Raw genomic sequence first — 9,902 nt, 5'->3', positions numbered from 1 at the left:
TCACTCGTCTGCTCCAGCAAACAATGGAAGGCTTCACCTAGCGATAGAAAGGTGGTAGGACTGGAGGGTCTTAATGACATTACTGTTACTAGAAAGGCGGTGCTCGACAGACTGGAGGGGCTGATTGTGGACAAGTCCCCAGGACCGGATGGAATGCATCCGAGGGTTCTGAAAGAAATGGCGGAGGTGATAGTGGATGCCTTGGTGGTTATTTTCCAAACGTCGCTGGATTCCGGGGAAGTGCCGGATGATTGGAAAATGGCTAATGTTACGCCGTTGTTTAAGAAGGGTGCCAGACAAAAGGCGGGGAATTATAGGCCGGTTAGTTTAACATCTGTGGTAGGTAAAATGTTAGAATCTGTCATTAAGGAGGAAATTGCGAGGCATCTTGAAGGGAATTGCTTGATAGAGCAGACGCAGCACGGTTTCATTAAAGGGAAGTCGTGTCTGACAAATTTACTGGAGTTCTATGAGGATGTGTCTAGGGCGGTGGATAGAGGAGAGCCGGTAGATGTGGTCTTTCTAGATTTTCAGAAAGCGTTTGACAAAGTGCCTCACAAGAGGTTATTGCAGAAGGTCGAGGGACATGGAGTTGGGGGTAGGGTGTTAGCGTGGATAGAGGATTGGTTGTCAAATAGGAGGCAGAGAGTGGGAGTCAACGGGTGCTATTCGGATTGGCGGATGGTGACTAGTGGAGTGCCCCAGGGGTCGGTGCCGGGGCCTCAGCTTTTTACCATTTATATAGATGATCTGGAGGAGGGAACCGAGTGTAGAGTGTCGAAATTTGCTGATGACACCAAGATTGGGGGAACGGCAAATTGTGCGGAGGGTGTGGAGAGTCTGCAGAAGGATCTAGATAGGCTGGGCGAATGGGCCAGGAAATGGCAAATGGAATTTAATGTTGGCAAGTGTGAGGTGGTCCACTTTGGTAGGAAAAATGGTAGGAAGGACTATTACTTACGAGGCGAAAAACTGCAGCAGGCGACGGTGCAGAGGGACCTCGGGGTCCTTGTGCATGAGTCGCAAAAACCCAGCTTGCAGGTGCAGCAGGTGGTCAGGAAGGCGAATGGGATGCTGGCCTTCATAGCGAAGGGGATTGAATATAAAAGTAGGGAGGTCTTGCTGCAGCTGTATAGGGCATTGGTGAGGCTGCAACTGGAGTACTGTGTGCATTTTTGGGCGCCGCACCTGCGCAAAGATATTTTGGCCTTGGAGGGAGTGCAGAGGAGGTTTACTAGGCTGATACCGGAGTTGAAAGGGTTGAGCTATGAGGAGAGGCTGAATAAACTGGGCTTGTACTCGTTAGAGTTTAGAAGAATGAGAGGAGATCTCATTGAAACGTATAAGATGATGAATGGGATGGATAGGATAGAGGTGGAAAGACTCTTCCCGCTCAAAAAAGACAATAGGACTAGGGGGCACAGCCTCAAGATAAAAGGGGGGCGGTTTAGAACGGAGTTGAGGAGGAACTTCTTCACTCAAAGGGTGGTGAATCTCTGGAATTCTCTGCCCGTTGAAGTGGTGGAGGCTGCCTCGCTAAATATTTTTAAGACGCGGGTTGATGGGTTTTTGATAGGAGAGGGGATTAAGGGTTATGGGGAGAGGGTGGGAAAGTGGAACTGAGCAGCGACAGATCAGCCATGATCTTATTGAATGGCGGGGCAGGCTCGAAGGGCTGGATGGCCTACTCCTGCTCCTATTTCTTATGTTCTTATGTTCTTATGAAGTTTGTTTCCTACTGATATGACTGAAGTGATACGCATGTATAGCAAGGTCAAGTGAGTGTGCTTATTACACACAGCATTGAGTGTGAGAGCTGTGCATTTCCTCTGCTTCCAATGTGTTAATATTTATTTTTACTATTTGAAGTTGATAATAGTTCTATTAATATGAATGATTAAGCATTTTCTATAACTTGCTATGAAATATTCAGCAAATATTCAATATATTTCATCGTGTTCATGGTAATCATTGTTGGTGAACAAGCTTGATTTCAATCTTTTGGTCCACTAGCTGAAGGAGGCCCATTCACTAGTCTAGGTTGCCCATTCTATAGTCAAAATTAGCAGTAGTTCAGCAGCTCCAGCCTAAAAATCCATTGATCCAGCAGTTCCCATTTGCTGAATGCTTAACCCTTTAAGCACCATGTTTACAGTTGTGGTGATGAAATTCATTGATTAGAAACAAAAACTCAGTAAAAAATGGGAAGGCAATTAATCTGAAGCATTGCACAAGTGCAGCATGAAATACAAACAAAGTTAATATTCTGGAGTGATAAATTGCTCTCTGTGGCTATTGATATCATAGAATCCCTACAGCGTAGAAAGAGTCCATTCAGCCCTTCAAAAGTGTACTGACAACAATCCCATTCAGGCCCCATTCCCTCTGCTAATCCTCCTGACACTAAGGGTCAATTTAGCATGGCCAATCAAACTAACCACATATCTTTGGGGTGTGTGACGAAACCGGAGCATCTAGGCAGACACTGGGAGAACATGCAAACGTCATACGGACTGTCACCCGAGGCTGGAATTGAACCCAGATCTCTAGAGTTGTGAGTTAGCAGTGCTAACTACTGTGTCACCATGTTGCTCAAATGAAATACAGTTTTGTACACAACCATAATTGAATTATCAATATGGAAGTGATTGTTGTTGATTTGAGAATGTATTTGTTGACTATTATATCCAAATAGTCATTGGGATACATTAATGTGACAGTTGAGATGTTTTACAGAAGTCTTTGAAATCAGCCAATTACTACTATCTACTGGGAAAATGTAAGCTTTCCAAAGCATGGTGACAAGTCTTTCTCAAAGCCACAGGAAAATGAATATTAAAAAAGAAGCTATTGCTACTTCGAAAAAATATGAAAATAAATGTTAAAATTGACACTAAAATTGAATTAGAAGAGCCATGTTGGTTACAAAGAGAATAAATAAGTTTGGAATAAAAGTTGAGCTTTTTTATTCAGATAACTCTATCCTCTGGGTTTTCTCCACAAATCATCTCAATGCGTCAAAACTAACATTTTCCACTGTTCACTGAATCAAAAGATTAATCTCTTTCGAATACTTCAGTGAGTAGGAATTGTCTACACTAGGTGGCAGTCTATTCCATAAATTAATGACGTTAAGGAGTTGATAGTAAAGCTCGTTGTTGCCTGATTTGATAACTGCGCCCTCTGGGATCTCTGTCTTTGTCCAACACACTCTACATCACTTTACTGATGCTCTAAATGCCTGAAATCACGTGTGTCTCCACTGTCTAAATCCTTTCAGCTGTCAGTATTGAGTTAAAGTTCCTCCATTCACGAAACTGAGTCTCAACAGTGATTCAGTTGATCGCACTTTTTCGCTGAGTTAGAATATCCTGGGTCAATATTTATCAGTCAACAGCGCAGCAACAGGTTATCTGGTCATTATCATGTTGCTGTTTGTGGGAGTTTGCTGTGCACAGGTTGCCTGCTGCATTTCCATTACAATAGTGATTATACTTCAAAAAATGATTCATTGCCTATAAAGAGCCAAGATGATGTTTGGTTAAAGGTAAATGAAAGTCTTTTCTCTCTAATGTTAGTGAAAATGTCAACCTGAGTATAAAATATCATGCTTTTTGTTTGCTAAAACTACATCATCTTATAATTTATCTTAAAAATTGTGACCACATCTGAACACTACAAAACTCAATTGCTATTCACAATGGTGATCTGTCAGTGGCATTCTCACAAATTATACTTGTTTTTCTTACTGAAACTGACTTTTTGTGTTTAATATTGTTGCTAAAGACTGTAAAATATAGATTTTTTTATTGGCTGATACAACTAAATCAAAGCTCTGATGAAGGGTCATCCAGATCCAAAATGTTGGCTCTGTCCTCTCTCCATAGATGCTGTCAGACCTGCTGAGATTTTCCAGCATTTTCTGTTTTTGTTAAAACTAAATCTTGGCTCACCTTATTTAATGATTGACGTAAAAAGGAATGAAACAATTCAAGACTATTTTAAGCATCATCCCTTTCATGGATAATGTCCGATTTTCATGTAATGATCTCTGTCCAACAAATGTAACTTCTTCACAGCAGCCCAGAAGCCTTTCTGTTCTCCAACATATGATTGGATCATTTTTATCTATGCATATTCTTCTACCCTATGATTCTCCACAGTGAAAGCACTTTATGTGTCCAGTTCTTTTTAAAGGAATTAATTAACACGTCAGGAACTGCAAGTGCTATAAGCAGATCATTTTTGTGAGGAAAATATCTTTCTTATCATGAGTCTTATTCATAGAATTTCTACAGTGCAGAAGGAGGCCATTCAGCCCATCAAACCTGCACTGACCACAATCCCACCCTGACCCTATTTACCCTGCTAACCCTCTTGACACAAGGGTCAATCTATCTTGGCCAATCAACCCAACCTGCACATCTCTGGATCATGGAAGGAAGCCAAAGCACCTGGAGGAAATCACTATAGTGCAGAAGGAGGCCATTCAGCCCATAGAGTTTTGACCTCTTGTCTTCTCCCCTGCTCTAACCCCATAACCCCTCTTACCATGGCTAATCCATGTTACCTACATGTCTTGGGACACTACGGGGCAATTTTACCATGGCCAATCCACCTAACCTGCACATCTTTGGATAGTGGGAGGAAACCAAAGCACCCGGAGAAAATCCACGCAGACATGGGGAGAACGTGCAAACTCCACACAGACAATGATCCAAGGCTGGAATTGAACCCGGGCCCCTAGCACTGTGAGGCAGCAGTGCCACCCACGTGATGCTTAAACCCATAACAGTCAGAATCAGAGGTTAAAAACTGCACCCCAGTGTGTCAAATGAACATTCATTATGGTGGTAAAACATTTTATCCCTTGTAAAGCAGGTAACTTGTTAAGCACTGAGCAAGAGATCTGCCAGCTCAAAAGACTTTTAGGCCTGAGCTATTGAACTATTATTAATTTTGAGCATGGAACAAAATAAATCATTCTTACAAATTCAGTTCTCGCAATGAAGCACAGCAGAAAAACGTTCTAGTTGAAAGTCATCGTAGGAGCTTCAAAGCAAGAAGATGGTAATGTATTAGGAAATTGACAATGAATGAAAAGAAAATTGGATAATTATTGCATAATCATTTTGTGTATGCATTTAGTCTCAATGGTTAAATTAGAATTTTGACAATTAAAATGTGAGAAAGTGAGAATGGTAAATGGTTTCATCACACAGCAGCAGTATCAAGTGCAAAACTAGCAATATATCCAGATGTGATGATGTGGAGATGCCAGGTTGGACTGGGATGGGCACAGCAAGAAGTCACACAACACCAGGTTAGAGTCTAACAGGTTTATTTGTTAGCACGAGCTTTTGGAGCACCGCTCCATCATCAGGAGAGTGGAGAGTTGGGTTCACAAACCATGCATATATAGACACAGATTCAATTATAAGATAATGGCTGGAATGCGAGTCTTAACAGGTGCAGATAATGCGAGTGGAGAGAGGGTTAAAAGAGGTGTGAGTTGTCTCAAAGAATCATAGAATCATAAAGGTTACAGCATGGAAACAGGCCCTTTGGCCCAACTTGTCCACGCCACCCTTCTTTTTAAAATCCAAAGCTAATCCCAATTGCCCGCACTTGGCCCATATCCCTCTATACTCATTGTACCCATATAACTACCTAAATGCTTTTCAAAAGATAAAACTGTACCCGCCTCTACTACTACTTCTGGCAGCTTGTTCTAGACACTCACCACCCTCTGTGTGAAGAGGGTGCCCCTCTGGACACTTTTGTATCCCCTCTCACCTTAAACCTATGCCCTCTAGTTTAAAACTCCCCTACCTTTGGGAAAATATATTGACTATCTACCTAGTCTATGCCCCTCATTATTTTATAGACCTCTGTAAGGTAACCCCCAGCCTCCTATGCTCCAGAGAAAAAAGTCCCGTCCATTCAGCCTCTCCTTATAACTCAATCCATCAAGTCCCAGTAGCATCCTAGTAAATCTTTCCTATACTCCTTCTAGTTTAATAGTATCCTTTCTATATCAGGGTGACCAGAATTGCACAAAGTAAGTATTCCAAATGTGGCCTTACCAATGTCTTACACAACTTCAACAAGACGTCCCAACTCCTGTATTCAATGTTCTGACCGATGAAACCAAGCATGCCGAACGCCCTCTTCACCACTCTGTCCACTGGTGACTCCATTTTCAAGGACTTTGAATATGTACCCCTAGATTTCTTTGTTCTGTAACTCTCCCCAGTGCCTTACCATTAATTGAGTAAGCTAGGACAGTTAGTAAGACTTTGCAAGCCCAGACAAGTCGTGGGGGTGACATGAACACGAGATCCCGGTTGAGGCTGTCCTCATGTACGGAACTTGGCTATCAGTTTCTGCTCAGTGATTCTGCTTTTTGTGTTTTGAAGGCCGCCTTGGAGAATGCTTACCCGAAGATCAGAAGCTGAATGCCCAGTGAATCACTGGGCAGGAGTGTTCTCTTCCTGTCGGGGAACACTTCAGCAGTCAAGGTCATTCAGTCTCTGATTGATAAATTACCCAGCATGCATAGAACTTACATCTCACTGATTAAGGACAGGAACACAACATACAATTCGCAAAGTATAACAAGGTTTGAAGCTGAAACAAAAGCAGAAAACTGTGAATGCTAGAAACCCAAACAAACAGAAAATCTTGGAACTACTCAGCAGGTCTGGCAGCATGGAGTCCTTGACCTGAAATGATGGCCCGAATTTTTCGGCAGTTTTTGCTGGTGGGATCTTGCGGTCCTGCTGATGGCGAACCCTTATCGCAGGTTTCCAAAGGCTGCCACTGGCAAATCGCAGGCTGTCTCTGCTGCTGTAAAACACGCCGCAGGGGACATGGAAAATTCTGCTTGTTAACTGTTGCTTTCTCACGGATGCTGCCAGACTGGCTGAGGATTTCTACCATTTTCTGTTTTTGTTTTATAGTAAGACCTATGTGGGCATGAAGATTAGCAGGTTCCTTTGGCACCACCATTCATCTTTAATTTCAGCTAACAATCTCTTATGTGGAATCTAATCAAATTTCTCTGGATATCTATGTACAATGTTGTCTACTACTCTAATCACTTCCTCAAAAAAAAATCAAGCAGGCTTGTTGGACATGGCCTACACTTACAAATTCACATTGGCTCTTTCTAATCATCTCAAGTTTCTCCAGCACTCACTCATTGTGATTTTAATTATTCATTCCAATAACTTTCCCACAAAAGACATTAGGTTAACAGGTCATGTCTTTCTGGTCTCTCACCTTTTGTTTCTTCATACTTGAGAGCTTAATAGATTCACCAGTCCACCAGGACAATCAGCTCATCTCGAGAACTGACCACCATGCTCTGTTTAGTGTGACAAAGAACATCCTCTGGTATCTGAAATGGATTTGTATGACAGAAGATTGGCAACTTCCACTGCTTCCAAAACCACAGGCAGATTAACTGGGGCCTTTAAATCACTTGCCATAATTTGCCACAGTTCAGACAAGGGTTCCATACTTAATGTGACCTCACAGGTGCATTGGTGGCCAGTAGAATACTTCCAAGTTCAAGAACTGGTTCTGGCTCCTCTGTGGAGATGACATTCTTACCTCTTAATGCTTTTCTGACACCATAGTTAGAGCTACATGCATGGGAATGCCATCCATTCTCCAAGAACGAACAAAATGTAATAGTATTATGAAATCCTGGTTCCATTGTGTCTCATAGCAGAAGATTGTTACAACTGTGCTCAGCATTCTTATTTGGATCTACCAATCATTAATTGGCTCAAAAAGTGTTTTTTTTATCCATCATAAGTATTTAATGTAGAATACAGCCCATATTGGAAAATATGATGTGCTGAAGACATCAAAACATGTATTAGAGCCAAAAATATTATTTTTGCTTGGCACTGATTACATGTCAACATTATCGCCAAGATCTTCAAAAAATTGATTCTGGATAATTCAACATTATCACTGTCACAAAAATACCAGATGATAATAATGTTAAAACTGTGCATTTACTTACAGTAAAGGAAGAGAGAATCAGTTGCATTTACAAATACAGTTAAGTTTATATTTATCCAGTGTTTTCTCAGTTATTTAGCCGGTTTGAAACTAAACTCGTAACCAATAAAACTGTAAAATTAGGAATTCAATTGGACATTTTAAAATCGAAGATTGTTGTCAACTTCAGCATTCACAGAATCACAGAATTGTTATGGTGCAGAAGGAGGCCATTTGGCCCATCGTGTTTGCACTGGCTCTCCAAATGAGCATTATGACTTGATGCCATTCCCCTGCCTTTTTCCCATTCCCCTGCACATTTTGTTTCCATTCAAATACTCAGCTATGTCCTCTTGAATGCCTTGACTGAACCAGCCTTCACTACACTTCCAAGCAATGAATTCCAGACCTAAATCATTCGCTGTGTGAAAATGTTTTTTCTCACATCACATTTGCTTCTTTTGGCAATCACTTTAAATCTGTGTCCCCTCATTTTTAATCCATTTATGAATGCAAATAGTGTCTTCCTATCTTCTGGCGCTCACCCATCTCTTCCAGATCTAGTTTTCCCCCTCTGCAACACTAGGTGTGGGGAACACAGCAGACCATAATAATGCAGGTTGATCCTCTGGGGCCTGTACTGTAGGGCATCCTCTGCCCAGTCCAGGCACTGGAACAGCATCTTCAACAGTCCGATCGCCTGCTCCCCCAAGCGTGAATCGCATTATATTGAGTCTCTGTTGATGCGTGTGGCCTCCACATTGGTGTAATCAGCAGTCCTGAGTGGGTACCCTTGAGTGAGAACTCTTTCCCCAAAGAGCCACCCCTCCAGTCGCTGTTCTCCTTCAAAGATGGCTGGGATTTGCAAGCAGCCCAAGATGTAATTGTCATGGAAAATGGACACACCTGCACATTGTGTGGCCAGAGATGAGTTGGGTGTTGTTAGACTGGAATCCCTTGTGGTTCCTGGACTGCACTGCATGCCGCCATGGTGACTTAAGAGCCAGGTGGGTGCAGTCTATCTGATCTTGTAACGGGGGTAAACTTGCTAGGTGAGCAAAGGCCATTGCCCTGGTGCCCTGGCTCATCTGGCCTGATCAAAGTTGATAAACATTGGCATGAAGGGCATCTGTCACCTTCCTAATACATTTTTGAGTGGCAGACTGGGAGGTGCTGCAGATATCCCCCAGCTGCCCTGGAATGAACTACTAACATAAAGGCCATAAGGTATAGCAGATTTAGGCCATTCGGCCCATCAAGTCTGCTTCACCATTCGATCATGGTTATTATGTTTCTCAACCTCATTCTCCCATGTTTTTCCTGAAATCTTTGATCCCCTTACCAATTAAAAATCTATCTACCTCTGTCTTAAATATGCTCAGTGACTCAGCCTCCACAGCTTTCTGTGGCAATGAATTCCACAGATTCACCACTTTCTGGTTGAAGAAGTTCCTCCTCATCTTGGCCCAGAGTGGCTGTAAGTTTAAGGGTCACAGGCATTGGGTACCCTCCAGTTCCATGTCGTGTTGGTTCATGCAGTAAGTGGCAGAGGTGGTCCACTGTCCCCAAGGACAGATGCAGTCTTTTCCAGCACTGCAGTTCAGACAACTGAAGGTAGGACATCAATGCTAGAAGATTCTTGGCCGGTACTGTCTCTGAGGTTGCTCCTCCATGTGTGGACCTGCTCCCTGAGCAGCTGGTCCTCTCTCCACTGCTGGTCAATCCCAATCAATAGAAATGCCACTCAACAGGCTCCATGACTCTCCTGAATCATGCACTGAAAGATTGAGAATACCACAATGAGTGCTGAGGAGTCATAACAGAGCCCTAACCCTCAATGCTCCATGTATCTTGGTCATGGGGGTGTGGAATGCACTGCCAAGTAA

Source organism: Carcharhinus amblyrhynchos, chromosome 29, assembly GCF_965287045.1.
Source record: "Carcharhinus amblyrhynchos chromosome 29, sCarAmb.v2.hapA, whole genome shotgun sequence".
NCBI classification, from domain to species: domain Eukaryota; kingdom Metazoa; phylum Chordata; class Chondrichthyes; order Carcharhiniformes; family Carcharhinidae; genus Carcharhinus; species Carcharhinus amblyrhynchos.
The sequence above is the reverse complement of the archived record's forward strand: the minus strand, read 5'-3'. Positions refer to the sequence as shown.